The sequence below is a fragment of the Macaca fascicularis genome, chromosome 6 (assembly GCF_037993035.2).
Source record: "Macaca fascicularis isolate 582-1 chromosome 6, T2T-MFA8v1.1".
Lineage (NCBI taxonomy): Eukaryota > Metazoa > Chordata > Mammalia > Primates > Cercopithecidae > Macaca > Macaca fascicularis.
In genome coordinates this window covers 33,073,461-33,090,754 of record NC_088380.1, presented here as the reverse complement: position 1 = coordinate 33,090,754, position 17,294 = coordinate 33,073,461, and the positions used below count along the sequence as shown (strand labels likewise).

Genomic DNA, 17,294 nt, shown 5'->3' with positions numbered 1-17,294 from the left:
CCACAGCCAGATAATTTTTCTGTTGAGACAAGGTCTCTTTTTTTTTTTTTTTTTTTTCTGGAGACAAAGTCTCAGTCTGTCACCCAGGCTGGAGTACAGTGGCATGATCAAGCATCAAGGCTCACTGCAACCTCGACCTTCCAGGCTCAAGCAATCCTCCCATCTCAGCTTCTTGAGTAGCTGGGACTACAGTCACACACTGCCACACCTGGATAATTTTTGTTTTTTGTTATTTTTGTTTTTTGTTTTTTTTGTTTTTTGTTTTTAGAGACAGGGTTTCATTATGTTGTCTAGGCTGGTCTTGAACTCCTGGCCTCAAGCAATCCTCCTACCTCATCCTCTCAAGTAGCTAAGATTACAGGCAGGAGCCACTGTGCCTGGCAGGAATTTGAGTTTTCTTAGGAGAGGCTTGTGATCTGATGAATATATTTAAAATCTAATCTACACTGATACAGGGGATGAAGGAGGAAGCAGCAAGACCAGTTAGAAGGTTACTGCAATAGCTCAGATGGGAGATACCAGTGGTTTGGATGAAGTGGTGGTGGTAGAGGTGGTAAGACATAGTCAGATTTGGGGTATAGTTTGAAGGTAGAGTCAACAGCACTTGCTGAGCAATTGGAGGTGATGAGTGAAGAAAAGAATCAAGAATAACTTCCTGGGATGGGCAGACTAAGGTGGGAGTGGCTCTGGCAATGATCCCCCCCCCCCCCCAACCCAGCCTGTTTCACATGGTAACACAGATTCCCTACTGTCATTTATGTAAGAATGTTGTGAGGACAGCTGGATATGCCAATCAGTGGCAGTCAAGGGACAGTCCAGGCTGGCAGTATAAACCTGGGAATCATCAGCTTTTAGATCAATTTGAAGCTGTGAGCCAGGATGAATTCTCAAGGAAGAAAATGTAGCATGAGAAGAGAAGGAGCTGAGAACAGAGTCTGAGGCATTCCGGTGTGTTTAGAATCCTCCATCTAGAAGATGCCTTCAGACATGTGGGTGCTTCTCCCTTTGAAAGTAACAGGGGACTCATGTTCTTGGGAACAGAGGCCTCCAGGGTCTTGGTGACCCCTCCAGTTTTTGCCTGGGCCCTGGGGTCTGGCCCCTGTTTCTGCAAAAAGGAGTCTCAACTGAGGCTTCAGCTCTAAAGGAACACAGCCAAGCCAAGGCTGAGTTACAGCCAGAGACTCCAAGTAAACTGACAATTTGCTTTGTGTTGTACACGGTTTCACACAAGTTCTGTGGCCAGGATGTCACTTCTGTTGTGTGGGAAGAGCAAAATTGGGATGAAGATTTGTTAGCATTTAAAGTTTTCAACTTATCTTTTCAGCGAACTACTAAGTTTTTAAATGAAGTCTTTCACAGTTGCTAGGGTAGAAATGGTCACTTGCAAATCAAATTGTGCTGCCATATCTTAATTTTTAAAATCTTTCCAATTATAGGGAATGTATAACTTACACAAAAGTAGACCAAATGGTGCAATAAGTCCCCCGCACCATATTCATTATCTAACCTGCAAGACCATCAATCCATCAATCCATCAATCCATGGGACAATCCTGCCCCAACCAAACCCTCACCCACTTCTTCTCCTCCCAAACTATTTTGAAGTAAATTTCAGACATGGCATCACTTCATCCATGAATATGTGAGTATGTTTCTCTAAAAGACTAGGTATTTTTGGTTTTATTCGTTTGTTTTTAGAAGACCTGGCTATATTGTCCTGGCAGGTCTTGAACTCCTGGGCTCAAACAATCCTCCTGCCTCAGCTCCCAAGTAGCTGGGACTACAGGCATGCGCCACCATGCCTGGCTAAGATTAGTTTTTAAAATGTAACCACATACAGGCCTCCCCTGGCCTCAATTCCACCACTTTAAACCCTTGTTTTGAACAGTAAAGAGTATATGCAGGCTGGGCATGGTGGCTCATGCCCATAATCCCAGCATCTTGGGAGGCTGAGACGGGTGGATCATTTGAGGTCAGGAGTTCAACACCAGCTTGACCTAAGTGGCAAAAACCCATCTCTACTAAAAATATAAAAATTAGCCAGGCATGGTGGTGCACACCTGTAATCTCAGCTGCTCAGGAGGCTGAGGCATGAGAATCGCTTGAACCTGGGGGCGGAGGCTGCAGGGAGCAGTGATCGTGCCACTGCAGTCCAGCCTGGGTGACAGAGTGAGACTCTGTCTCAAAAAACAAGCAAACAAACAAACATATAATGGATTATTATTTAGCCTTTAAAAAAAAGTATAAAATCCTACATGTTACAATATGAATGAAACTTGAGGATATTATGCTAAGTGAAATAAGTCAGTCAGAGAAGGACAAATACTGCATGATTCCACTGCAGTGGTATTTTTAAATAGTCAAATTCATAGAATCAAAGAGTGGAATGGTGGTTGCCAAGGGCTGGGAGAAGGGAAATAAGGAGTTGCTAATCAACGAACAGAAAGTTTCAGCTAAGCAAGGTAAATAAGTTCTACAGATCTGCTATACAATTTTTTCCTTATAGTTAATTGCACCGTACATTTAAATATTTGTTAAAGAGAGTAGATCTCATGTTGTGTTCTTACCACAATAAAATCAAATTTTTTAAGAAGGATTTGCTGGGCCAGGTGCGATGGCTCACGCCTGTAATCCCAGTACTTCAGGAGGCCAAGACGGGTGGATCACCTGAGGTCAGGAGTTTGAGACTAGCCTGGCCAACATGGTGAAACCACATCTCTACTAAAAATATAAAAATTAGCTAAGCATGGTGGTGGGAGGCTGTAATCCCAGCTACTTGGGAGGCTGAGGCAGGAGAATAGCTTGAACCCAGAAGATGGAGGTTGCAGTGTGCTGAGATCATGCCATTGCACTCCAGCCTGGGCAACAAGAGCAAGACTCCGTCTCAAAAAAAAAGAAGAAGAAGGATTTGTTTTTTTGTTTTTTTGTTTTTTTTTGAGACGGAGCCTTGCTCTGTTACCCAGGATGGAGTGCAGTGGCCGGATCTCAGCTCACTGCAAGCTCCACCTTCCGGGTTCACGCCATTCTCCTGCCTCAGCCTCCCAAGTAGCTGGGACTACAGACGCCCACCACCTCGCCCGGCTAGTTTTTTTGTATTTTTAGTAGAGACGGGGTTTCACCGTGTTAGCCAGGATGGTCTCGATCTCCTGACCTCGTGATCCGCCCGTCTCAGCCTCCCAAAGTGCTGGGATTACAGGCTTGAGCCACCGCGCCCGGCCAAGAAGAAGGATTTGTTGTACAAGTTCATTGCGGGATTCTGAAGGAGTCTATGATTCTCATTATCAACCTGGTGTTAGAAGTCCTACATGACACCTCCAAAAGGAAAGCTGAAGATAAATGAAGGCTATACAAAATCACGTCTCCACGTAATCATGTGCTCACACCCTGACTCTTTGACATGCCCTCCTACTCTCCACCCGTACAATGTGCCTGTATCTGTCTCTTTGACTTCTGTTGCCTTTTTGATTGTGAGCCTTCGCTCAAAGAGTCTGCTTCAGGGTCTGTGTTTATCTGTCTGGCTTATATGAGAGGTAATGCCAATATTTAAATTGCCAACATTTAAATACCTGCTCTGTCTCTTTAAATTGCTGTGTTACCTGGGGCAAGTGCCTTAAACTTTCTGCGCGTTAGCTTCCTCATCTGTAAAATGAGATAGTAACTCCCATAATGGAGTTATTAGGAGGATTAAATAAGATGGCACATGTAAAGTGATTAGAACAGGCTTGGCACAACAGTAGTTGTTGTTTTTTTATTAAAATATATACAAAGGAAAAGACTTTGTTTCCACTGCTCTATACTCTGTGGAGCTGTTGCAGTCATCAGTGGCCCTGAATTGCAGCCTCTTGGTCTTGTGGCTGTGCATTGCACATTTTCAGGTAGCTTCCCTTGGAGGACTGGATTTCCACACTGCTAAGTCCCCGGGCTGGTTCCTTATCCATTACACCCAGTTAGTTGGGCACCTTCACTGGGAGAAGAGATGCATGAACGCTTGCCTGTTCCCTGCTCAGCTGTGGGCCCTGAGGTCCTTTCTTAGCAGGCTAAGCTGACCTTGACCAAGAAGGGAGGTGCAATAGGCACACCTGAGGCACCACAGTGGGGATCTGGAATCAGTCAGGTTGCTGGGGGCGTAATGTCTGCTATGCTTGAACTTCTCAAAACCCTGAGCCACAGGAACGTGCCACCCTCCAAACCTCTAGGTTCTACCTCTGTTTCCCATTGCTGGTCTGGGCCAGACGTCCTCCGGCCCACAGGCCCGGTTTGTGTTTGTCATCTTGCCCTGCTCTCTCTGGCCCAAAGGGTCTCTGCTCAGTCTTCCTCTAAAGGCTTTATTGGTTTTTCCTTTCACATTTAAATCTGTAATCTACCTGAAATTGATCATGTCTCTAGTTTGAATATTCTGCAGAGAATTGAAGTGACAATGGTTGGCATTCGTTCATTAGGCAATGGTGTCTGTCCAGACTGTTCCTCCAGGTCCTGCTTTCTTACCCTGAAGAGCTGACTTTGTTCCTGCCCAATTCCAAGCCTGATCCCCCAGCATTCCCACTAAGTCTAGGCTCTCTATGTTCTCCCCTATAATCTCCTGTTTATAACATCAGCCAGAATTGGTTTCCATTCCTTGCAACCAAAGATCCCTAATTTTTATACCCCCAGAAAAGTGGATGGCTCAGCTCTAGCTGTCTTGGGTGAAGGTGCTGGAAAGAAAGACCTATTGGGATATCAAAGGAGTAAGTACATAAATTACTATTGGTAAAACTTAATTTGTCATATTTACTTCCTTTATGCAGGAGACTAGAAACATCCATCCTCAGGCTTTGCTTAGAAATTGGACAACATGGGTAGCCATGAAGTCATTCATGCTGGAGACACTGGGCATAGGCAGACAAAGGTTGCATGCATGGGGTATTCAGGAATCTGCCAGTAGGCTCTTATATATCTTCACAGATTCTAGATTATTTGAAATAAATCAAGTCTTGTTATGACAGAAGCAATGCCCTACCCATGCTCAGCCTGCCCCATAATGTCTGAGATGATCAAGGGCACCATTTGTGGACAGAGTCCATTAATCAGGAATCTCAAGCTCTGGAAATCTCTGAGGGAGAATGTGGGGGGGACCTTCTGGCTCTCAGGTCTGGGTGACTAGTGACATGTAATTTCACCATTACTAAGATTATCATAAGCATATCTTTTGTGTCCCTTGCAACCAACATAATTCCCAGGTTGCTACCCAAGCTGAGACTACCCAATCACCCCACAAAGAAATGGCAGATGTTGTTTTATTGGCTACTTGGCAACTGTTATGGACTGAATGTTTGTGTCCACTACAATTCATATATTGAAGGCCTAATCCCAGATATGATGATAATTACAGATGGAGCCTTTTAGATGTAATTAAGGATCCAGAGCCTTAACCAAAATTTGAACCCTGCCAGACCTTGATCTTGAACTTTTCAACCTCTAGAACTGTGAGAAAATAAATGCCTGTTGTTTAAGCCACTCCATCTACGGGGCTTTGTTATGGCCAGCCCAAGCTAAGGCGCAGCCATCCCCTTTCTTTCCTAACAGCATCCTAATTTGGTAATGGTTGAAACCCCTGGCAACAGAACCCCAGGGAGAAATAGTGATTTGTCTAAGGCAATCATCATATTACCTCCTATTCCCCTTTTTCAGCAACAGGTTTAGGAGGAGGCATGTCAACCAGTCATAGTCAATGGAACCCAAAAGAAAGTTGGCTAGGGATAAAAAGCCATTAAAAGTCCTTTTTCCTCTGCTCCTTGCTCCTTCGTTTCTCTTGTGCAATTGGAACTGCAGCAGCCATCTCATGGCAAGGAAGTAACACATGAGAAGAAAAGCTAATATCCTGATGATGGTGAGGCCGAGAGTGCTTAACAACATTAGTGACCCATTCAACCAACCTTGGGGCTGCACATTGAATATGCAATAAATGTTCTTATTGTTCAGACTTGCTAGTCAGCTTTCTATTGCAACCTCACTGATAAAGGAATGCACCAGACTTCTCCTAGGCAGGCTGAATACCAAAAGGCCTTTATCCAATGTAAGGCTATACCATTTCTCTAGGCCCAAGATACAGCTTCTTGGCAAGTGTTTCCTTCTACATTGGAGGCAGAATCCCCTAATGGTTAAAAACTACAGTTTTGGAATCAGATGCCTGGGTTCAAATCCTGGCTCTTTAGCTTATCAACTATGTGACCCTGATAATATTAGTTAACCGCTCTGTGCCTCAGTATCTTCATGAAAACCTTTCCCCCTGCCCCCACCAAGACAGAGTTTCCCTTTTGTCACCCAGGCTGGAGCGCAGTGGCACGATCTCGGCTCACTGCAACCTCCACGTCCCAGGTTCAAGCGATTCTCTTGCCTCAGCTTCCCCAGTAGCTGGGATTACAGGAGCCCACCACCACACCTGGCTAATTTTTTGTATTTTTAGTAGAGATGGGGTTTCGCCATGTTGGCCAGGCTGGTCTCGAACTCCTGACCTCAGGTGATCCACCTACCTCGGCCTCCCGAAGTGCTGGAATTACAGGCGTAAGCCATCGCACCTGGCCAAAACCTTATAAACATCAAACGTGTGTTTATCATGGTCTGAGCCTAGAATCCAAGTCAGCATTGACATACAAACACAAAGTCTATTTGCCAACTTTTAAGAATAATAATAGTATCTACCTTGTAAGGTTGTTCTGAGAATTAAATAACTCCTGTAAAATGCATAGCACTGGGTTGGTATATAGCCTAGCATATAATAATCACTCAAATGTTAGCTATATCCCATGACAGAAGATGAGGTACAAGGTCTCCAGTATTTAGTGGACAATAATGTCCAGCATGGATTCCAACCCTTGATTGTACAAATTGAGAAATCAATGGAGCCTTCTGCTCTAGTACATCTTTTTTTTTTTTCTTTTTGAGATGGAGTTTCATTTTTGTTGCCCAGGCTGGAGTGCAACGGCGCAATCTCGGCTCACCGCAACCTCCGTCTCCTGGGTTCAAGTGATTCTCCTGCCTCAGCCTCCCAAGTGCTAGGATTACAGGCATAAGCCGCCGCGCCAGGCCACTTTTTTTTTTTTTTTTTTTTTTTTTAAGATGGAATCTAACTCACCTAGGCTGGAGTGCAGTAGTGCAATCTCAGCTCACTGCAACCTCCGCCTCCTGGGTTTATGTGATTCTCCTGCCTCAGCCCCACTAGTAGCTGAGATTACAAGCATGCACCACCACGCCCAGGTAGTTTTTGTATTTTTAATAGAGATGGGGTTTCTCCAGTCTGGTCTCGAACTCCTGAGATCCTCCCACCTTGGCCTCCCAAAGTGCTGGGATTACAGGTGTGAGCCACTGTGCTTGGACCTGCTCTCAAACATCTGAGGAGTCTTATTTACAAAGGAAGTGAAAGCTCAAGGTAAAGATAGGAATATAGTTTGAAACATTCAGGCATAATTTCCACCTGTTTGTCCAGGAACATTACCCATCTCTTCTGATAGGTCAGTCACCAACCACAAATGTTCATTAAGCTGAGACTCTGGGGAGCCTAATTTGGAACAGATCTACAGTACAATGAGTAGAGAGGCCTTGAAGACCTGAGAGAGTTGGCTCAAATTATCAGGCCCATCAAATTACCTTGATGGCCATGGATCATCTAGGGTTTCATGAATGCAAACATAAATGGCTTATAGCCTGGAAGTTATCCTCTATATTGATGGTTCTTGACCAAAGTGACAGCACCTCCTAGAGGAATGTTGGAAATTTGTGGTGTTATTTTTGGTTGTCACAGTGACACTATTAGCATTTGATGGTCAGGGGCCATGAGTGTTAGACATCCTACAATGCACAGGACAGTCTTGCAAGACAACGGATTGTCCTACATCCCCCACGACTTTATAATATCAAAATGGACATTCATGTATAAGTAAGATATGTTTTTAACAATCTGAGCCTAGAATCTAAGTCTGCTTTGACATATAAACACAAAGTATTTTTACCCAGTTTTAACATACTCTAGATTTAAAAGGGATGTCATTATTGTATAAATGGAAGGGTGATTGTACTGTACTCTGTTTACCACTTTTAGCACATATTGTTTTACCACTTCAAAAAAATCACATCATCACTATCACTATGTAATTAAGAGCCTTCAGCCGGGTGCAGTGGCTCACACCTGTAATCCCAGCACTTAGGGAGGCCAAGGCGGGCAGATCACCTGAGGTCAGAAGTTCGAGACCAGCCTAACCAACATGGAGAAACCCTGTCTCTACTAAAAACACAAAATTAGCCAGCGTGGTGGCTCATGCCTGTAATTCCAGCTACCCAGGAGGCCAAGGCAGGAGAATCACTTGACCCTGGGAGGCAGAGGTTGCGGTGAGCTGAGATCGCGCCATTGCACTCCAGCCTGGACAAGAGCGAAACTCTGTCTCTGTCAAAAAAAGAGACAGAGTTTTGAGATGGAGTCTCACTCTGTCTCTCTGTCTCCCAGGCTGGAGTGCGGTGGCGCAATCTTGGCTCACCACAACCTCTACCTCCCAGATTCAAGCAATTCTCCTGACTCAGCCTCCCAAGTAGCTGGGATTACAGATGCCCGCCACCATGCCTGGCTAATTTTTATATTTTTAGTAGAGATGTGGGTTTCACCATATTGGCCAGGCTGGTCTTGAACTCCTGACCTCAGGTGATCCACCCACCTCAGGCTCCCAAAGTGCTGGGATTACAGGCATAAGCCACCATGGCCGGCCAAGGCTGTTTCTTTTTAAGTAAGCTTTAGGATGAAGTAAACACACATACAGAGAAATACACAAATCATGAGTGACTATTTAATGAATTTCTATAAATTACCCATTTCTTACCCAATTTAGACATTTATAAATTAAATGTTATAAGTTACCCATCTCCTCGGTTGGACCCTAATATTATCATCCCCTTTCCAGCCACTTCCCACCCACTATCCTGACTTAAAACAACAGAGATTAATTTTGCTTAACTTTAGAACTTCATGTAAATAACCATCCATAATCTTTACTTATGTCTGGCTTATTTTTTTTTTTGGGGGGTGAACATTATATTTGCAAGAATCATCCATGCTGTTGCATGTAACAGTAATTCATTCATTTTCGTTGCCGATAATATTCTATTTTATGAAGAGAATAGCTTATTCATTTGACTATTGATGAATGTGTTAAGCTGTTTTCACATTGCTGTAAAGATACTACCTGAGGCCAGGCACAGTGGCTCATGCCTGTAATCTCAGCACTTTGGGAGGCCAAAGCTGGCGGGTCACTTGAGGTCAGAAATTCGAGACCAGCCTGGCCAACGTGGTGAAACCCTGTCTCTGATAAAAATACAAAAATTAGCCGGGTGTGGTGGTGCACACCTGTAATCCCAGCTGCTCGGAGGCTGAGGCACGAGAATTGCGTAAATCTGGGAAGTGGAGGTGGAGGTTGCAGTGAGCCAAGATCGTGCCACTGCACTCCAGCCTGGGCAACAGAGAGAGACTCCATCTCAAAAAAAAAAAAAAAAAGACTACCTGAGACTGGGTAATTCATAAACAAAAGAGGTTTAATTGACTTACAGTTCCACATGGCTGGGGAAGTCTCAGGAAACTTACAATTATGGCAGAAGGCAACAGGAAATAAGCACCTTCTTTACAAGGTGGCAGGAGAGAGAGTGCGCTCAGGGGGAAACTGCCACATTTAAAACCATCAGATCTGGTGAGAACTCCCTCACTCTCACAAGAATGGCATGGGGGAAACCACCCCATGATCCAATCACCTCCCACCAGGCAGCTCCCTCGACACATGGGGATTACAATTTGAGATGAGATTTGGTTGGGGACACCGAGCCAAACCGTGTCAATGAACATTTTGGTAGTTTCCAATTTTGAACTGATAGGAAGAGTTGCTCCCATGAATGTTTGTGTACTTATCCTTTGGTAAACATATATACACATTTCTGAGATAGACCCGAGAGTAGAATTGCTGGATCGTAAGTATGCACTGCTGAGCTTTAATGGACTCTGCCAAAGAGTTTTCCAGTGGTTGAAACAATTGGCACTCCCACCCCAGTAATAACTTGTTCCACACTTTTGTATTTAGACATTTAAATGTTTTTTTTTTTCTAACACCATGTCATAAAGAATATTGTCTAAGTAACTTTGAGATGTTGCTATGTGAAACTACGAAGGTGGGAGTATGGCCACCCCAGCATAGAGTTCCTGTTCCACATCATGTATGAACGTACTCAAGGTTGGGTGCCACTTAGTGGAATTGGTGGCAAGTTCTAGGAGAAAGGCCTTGGCTGAGTCACAGCCAAGCCCAGCAGTCAGCTCTGGGGCTCTGTCTCATACAGAGGATGATTCACTCCATGCCCCTCCTGGTAGAAGGAGAGGTTGTTCAAGTGCTCCTTGCCTTCAGCCCAGTCAAGGCAGCTGGAGTAAGGCAGGGCTGAGTGTGCACAAGTGGAGGAGTCTGGAGTAGGCAGAGGAAAGGGAAATGAGGGGGCTGTCTGACAGCTAGAAAGCAGATTCAAGGTAGGTGGGAGTGGGGGAAGCTAGGGTACAATGACTATATTTCTAAGATGTATGCAAACCACACGTACTCAGAACTAGGTTTTTATTGAAAACTTGTTCATCATACAGGGAAAACGTTTCCCTAACCATCACAAAAGGGCACATAATGAAAAAATAAAGTCTTTTTTACCTCTTAGATTCACAGTTCTCCAGGCTGTTTCCCCTAAGACAGGCACAGTCCCTCCAGAAGCAGTCTGTATTTACACAAGCGTAAACACAGGTATCTTCAATAAGTTATTCAATTTCTTTAGGTGTCTTAGTCCCTTTTGTACTGTTATAACATAATATCACAAACTGGCTAATTTATTATAATGAGCAGAAATGTATTGGCTCACAGTTCTGAAGGCTGGGAAGTCCAAGATCAAGGTGCTGGCATCTGGGCTTCTTGCTGTGCCATCAAATGGTGGAAGGCAGTGTGCAAAGAGAAACTGTGTCTTCACATGGTAGAAATGTGGAAGAGAGAGAATCCACTCCCACAGGCTTTTTTTTATAGTGGCATTAATCTATTTATGAGGGTGGAGCCCTCAGGTGGGCTTAAACACCTCCGATTAGGCCCTACCTCCCTATACTGTTGCCTTGGGGATTAAGTTTCCAACACATGAGTTTTAGAAGGGACAAAAACTGGGCTTCAGCATCCTTATCCTTAGAATGATGAGGCTGGGCAGGACATTTCCCAAACTTACTTCCTGGTACGAATCACTTGGGAGGACTTGTTTAACATGTGATTTTTCCAACCAAAAGCCCTGGGATTCTGATTTAGTGAAAATGCAGTGGGATTTAGGAATTTGTATAATTGGAAAAATCTCTAGGTGATTATTATTATTAGGAATTTGGAGAAACACTGGATTTAGAGAGTCTCTAACAGTTAAAAATTTTCAAAAGCCTGTAATATTCTGCCCTTTAGAAATCCTAATGTGATATTATGTTGTAGAAATCAGAACTAATGAAGAAAGAAGAAAGGTGCCTTTATGGGAACATAGTAAAATGACTGAAAGCCATCATGTGGGCCCTTTTCCTATAACAGTGGGGAATGTTGGCCCCTCTCCTTGGTCTTGTTGCTTTTGCATGCATGGAAGTTTGTAATGGTGATTTAGTTTGCTCTGATGACATGGACTCAAGGAAAGGAGCATCTTTTCCGGGCAATTCAGTGAAGATTAGAGAGACTGGATCAGTCCAGAGAGGAATGTACGGGACTTCTTCTATAAAAGCTGGGAAGTAAATGGAGATGGCTACAGACAACACAAGGCAGTTAAAGCCTTCCCCAGGGTTTGACTGGGTTTTAATCCAAATCTCAGCTTGAATGGATAACGTGACCCAAACACTTGGAACTTAGGACTAGAAATGTAGCCCACTACAAAAGGACTTCTTACAGCTGAAAAATCTCTCAAGTAGTGCAAACAATCTCTCACGTAGATGCATTCATTTCCCTACATGGACTGTACCTTTTGTAGGGCCTTCCCTGGCTTGAGTGTGTTTGTGGGCACAGGAACACATGTGTGCATGTGCACATCTGCATGCATGTGTATGCAGGCTGTGTTAGGCCATTCTTATGTTGCGATAAAGAAATACCTAAGCCTAGGTTATTTACAAAGAAAAGAGGTTTAACTGGCTGATGCTTCTGCAGGCTGTACAAGAAGTGTGGTGCTGGCACCTGCTTCTTGTAAGGCCCTCAGGAAGCTTTCAATCATGGTGGAAGGCAAAGGGGGAGCAGGCATGTCACATGGCGAGGGCAGGAGCAAGAGAGGGAGCAGGGAGGTGCCACACACTTTTAAACAACCAGATTTCGTGATAACTCCCCATCGTCAGGATAGCACCAAGCCACTCATGAAGGATCTGTCCCCATGACCCAAACACCTCCCACCAGGCTCCACCTCTGATATGGTTTGACTCTATGTCCCCACCCAAACCTCATCTTGAATTGTAATCCCTATGTGTCAGGGGAACCTGGTGGGAGGTGATTAAATCATGGGGCAGTTTCTCCCATGATGTTCTCCTGATAGTGAGGGAGTTATCATGAGATCTGATGGTTTAAAAGTAGTTTCCCTTGCTTTTTCTCTCTGTCCTGCTACCATGTAAGACGTGCCTTGCTTCCCCTTCACCTTCCGCCATGATTTTAAGTTTTCTGAGGCCTCTCCAGCCATGTGGAACTGTGAGTCAATTAAACCTCTTTCCTTTATAAATTACCCACTCTCAGACAGTTCTTTATAGCAGTATGAAAATGAACTAATAGAGAAAATTGGTACTGGGATAGTGGGGTACTGCTATAAGGATAACCTGAAAATGTCGAAGTGACTTTGGAACTGGGTAAGAAAGAGGCAGAGGTTGGAACAGTTTGGAGGGCTTGGAAGAAGATAGGAAGATGCAGGAAAGTTTGGAATTTCCTAGAGACTTGTTGAATGGTTTTGACCAAAATACTGATAGTGATATGGAAGTCCAGGCTGAGGTTGTCTTAGATAGAGATGAGAAATTTATTGGGAACTGGAGCAAAGGTCACTCTTGCCATGCTTTAGCAAAAAGACTGGTGGCATTTTGCCACTTCCCTAGAGATCTGTGGAACATTGTTTTTTGTTTGTTTGTTTTGTTTTGAGACAAAGTCTTGCCCTGTCACCCAGGCTGGAGCACAGTGGCCCAATCTCAGCAAACTGCACCCTCTGCTTCCCAGTTTCAAGCTATTCTCCTGCCTCAGTCTCCTGCATAGCTAGGATTACAGGCGTGCACCACCACACCTGGCTAATTTTTTGTATTTTTAGTAGAGACAGGGTTTTGCCATATTGGTCAGGCTGCTCTCAAACTCCCAGCCTCAAGTGATCCACCTGCCTAAGCCTCCCAAATTGCTGGGTTTACAGGCATGAGCCACCATGCCCAGTCAAGATCTGTGAAACTTTGAACTTAAGAGAGATGATTTAGGGTATCTGGCAGAAGAAATTTTTTTTTTTCTTTTTTCTTTTTTTTTTTTTTTTTTGAGACAGAGTTTCGCTCTTGTTGCCCAGGCTGAAGTGCAATGGTGTGATCTCAGCTCACTGCAACCTCTGCCTCCCGGGTTCAATCAATTCTCCTGTCTCAGCCTCCTGAGTAGCTGGAATTATAGGCACCCACCACTCCACCCAGCTAATTTTTTGTATTTTTAGCAGAGACAGGGTTTCACCACGTTGGCCAGGCTGGTCTTGAACTCCTGACCTCAGGTGATCTGCCCACCTCAACCTCTCAAAGTGCTGGGATTACAGGCATAACCCACCACTCCTGGCCAATTTAGGGTATCTGGCAGAAGAATTTCTAAGCAGCAAAGCATTCAAGAGATAACCTGGCTGATTCTGAAAGCATTCAGTCATATGTGTTCACAGAGAGTTTATCTGAAACTGAAACTTATGTTTAAAAGGGAAGCAGAGCATAAATGTTTGGAAAATTTGCAGCCTGACCATGTGGTAGAAAAGAAAAACACATTTTTCTGGGAAGAAATTCAAGCTGGCTGCAGAAATTTGCATAAGCAAGGAGGAGTCGAATGTTAATAGCCAAGACAATGGGGAAAATGTCTCCAGGGCATGTCAGAGACCTTCACAACAGCCCCACCCACATGCCTGGAAGCTTAGGAGGGAAAAATGGTTTCCTGGGCCACGGCTTGGCCCTGCTGCTCTGGGCAGACTCAGGACTTGGTACCCTGGGTCCTAGCTGCTCTAGCTCCAGCAGTGGCTAAAAGGGATCAAGGTACAGTTTGGGCTGTTGCTTCAGAGGGTACAAGCCCCAAGCCTTGGCAGCTTCCACATGGTATTGGGCCTGCAGATGTGCAGAAATCAAGAGCTGAGGCTTGGCAGCCTCTGCCTAGATTTCAGAGGATTTATGGAAATGCCTGGATGTCCAGGCAGAAGTCTGCTGCAGGGTCAAAGCCTTCATGGAGGACCTCTACTAGTGCAATGCAGAGGGAAAATGTGGGATTGGAACCCCCACATAGAGTCCCCAGTGGGGCACTGCCTACTAGAGCTGTGAGAAGAGAGCTGCTGTCCTGCAGACCCCAGACTGGTAGATCCACCAAAGCTTGCACTGTGGGCCTGGAAAAGCTGTGGGCACACAATGCCAGCCCATGAAAGCAGCCACAGGAGCTATACCCTGCAGAGTCACAGGGGTGAAGCTGCCCAAGGCCTTGGGGACCCACCCCTTGCATCGGGTGCCCTGGATGTGAGACATGAAGCCAAAGGAGATCATTTCAGAGCTTTAAGATTTTGTGACTGCCCCATCAGGTTTCAGAATTGTATGGGGCCTGTGGCCCCTTTGTTTCGGCCAATTTCTCTCATTTGGAACAGGAACATTTACCCAATGCCTGTGGCCCCCATTGTATCTAGGAAGTAACTAACTTGTTTTTTGTTTTACCGGCTCATAGTGGAAAGGGCTTGCCTTGTCTCAGATGAGACTTTGGACTTTGACTTTTGGGTTAATGCTGGAATAAGTTAAGACTCTGGGGGACTGTTGGGAAGGTATGACTGGTTTTGAAATGTGAAAAGGACATGAGATTTGAGAGAGACCACAGGTGGAATGATATGGTTTGGCTCTGTGTCCCCACTCAAACCTCATCTGCAGTTGTAATCCCCACATGTTGTGCGTGTTGAGGGAGGGACCTGGTGGAAGGTGATTGGTTTCCCCCATGCCATTCTCATGATAGTGAGGGAGTTCTCAGAAGATCTGATGGTTTAAAAGTGGCAGTTTCTCCTGCTGTCTCTCTCCTGTCACCATGTAAGATGTGCCTTGCTTCCCCTTCGCCTTCCACCATGATTGTAAGTTTCCTGAAGCCTCCCCAGCCATGCAGAACTGTGATTCAATTAAACCTCTTTCCTGTATAAATTACCCAGTCTCAGGCAGTTCTTCATAACAGTGTGAAAACAGACTAATACAACCTCCAACATTGGGGATTACATTTCCACATGAGAATTTTTTTTTTTTTTTTTAAGATGGAGTCAGCCTGTCCCAGGCTGGAGTGCAGTGGCACGATCTCAACTCACTGCAAGCTCCACCTCCTGGGTTCACGCCATTCTCCTGCCTCAGCCTCCCCAGTAACTGGGACTACAGGCACCCGCCACCACACCCGGCCAATTTTTTTGTATTTTTAGTAGAGACAGGGTTTCACTGTGTTAACCAGGATGGTCTCGATCTCCTGACCTCGTGATCTGCCTGCCTCGACCTCCCAAAGTGCTGGGATTACAGGTGTTAGCCAACACACCCAGCCCCATGAGATTTTGAGGAGACAAACATCCAAACTGTTTCACAAGCTAATTTCCACAATCATTACTGAAAGATTCTTGTATTTTTACTTAGTTTTGGTGGTGTTGGGGGAAGGCAGGGTGCAGGCTCTGAAGAACCAGCATCTATTTTTTCTGTTATTCCTGACATAAAGAGGAAGAAGGGCACTTAATTTAAGTTTATTTTGCCAAGTTGGGAGTTGTTATTACTCACACTGATCATCAATAATAAATATATATGATGAAATGAAATGGCTTTGGACTGGAAATCAGATATGTCTTGATGTGGCACTGCCACTAAGGAGCTATGTGACCTTAAGCAAGTAACTTACATCTCTAGACCTGATTCCTTGTGTAAATAATGAAAGTGTAGATTAGGTGGTACCTGATTTTGCTTATTCTAAGGTGTACTTTTTTCACATTTTAATATTTCTAAACTTGGGATGCATCTTATAATCAATGGGTGTCTCACAACAATTATTGGCAGACTTTTCTTCTTGGCTGCCTTTACAATCTACAGCATATTAGATTCAATTAAATACTCTACTTAGCTCTCTGAGTAGCTACATAATAAAGCCTTACGTTTGCGCATTAATATAATACTCAGCCGTCTTCCAGTTATGTTCTAAATACTCATTCATGTATTTCTAGAGGACCCCAGATTGGTGGTTTTCAACTTTGGCTTCCCAGAGAAAAGGTGAGCTGATTCTTAGAAAGGAAGTGTCACTTACCTGGCAGGCAGAAAGGAATGAACAGAAGAGGCAAAAGGAGGAAATATGCGGGAAGTCACAAAGATGTAGAAAAACAAGGCACATTTGGAAAATGTCAAGTGTCTTGTATGGCTGGACAACAGAGTACACATTGCTAGCTAGCAGATGAGGCTTTAGGAGGACATAGGAACCAGATTGCAAGGGTGCTGGGTAACATCCTAAAAAGTTTGGATTTTTATCCTCAGGGTTAAGGGTGCTGAAGGTTTATAAACAACGAGGAAATCTATCTGGATTCACATTTGAAGTTCAGGAAAATCACTCTGGTGGTATGGTAGATTGTCATTTAAAAGGGTGAGGGAGGCCAGGCGCGGTGGCTCACGCTTGCAATCCCAGCACTTTGGGAGGCCGAGGCGGGTGGATCACAAGGTCCAGAGATTGAGACCATCCTGGCTAACATGGTGAAACCCCGTCTCTACTAAAAATACTAAAAAATTAGCCGGGCAGGGTGGTGGGTGCCTGTAGTACCAGCTACTTAGGAAGCTGAAGCAGGAGAATGGTGTGAACCCGGGAGGTGGAGCTTGCAGTGAGCCGAGATCGCGCCACTGCACTCCAGCCTGAACAACAGAGCGAGACTCCGTCTCAAAAGAAAAAAAAAAAAATGGTGAGGGAAATAAGATGAGTTAAGAGGTTATTGACATATTCAGATGAGAAATGATGACAGCTTTAACTGCCAACTGGTAGGAAAATGAAGGAGAAGAAATGAAGCTGAAAGATATTCATAGAATGTTGACCAAAGAGA

At 44.5% G+C, this 17,294-nt stretch overlaps 1 long non-coding RNA gene across 1 annotated transcript in view; it reads right to left on the bottom strand.

Moving 5' to 3' along the window:
• LOC135971255 (uncharacterized) overlaps nucleotides 1-17,294 on the bottom strand; it is a 126,442-nt gene that overhangs the window by 97,300 nt on the left and 11,848 nt on the right. The gene's annotated exons all lie outside the window — the stretch shown is intronic.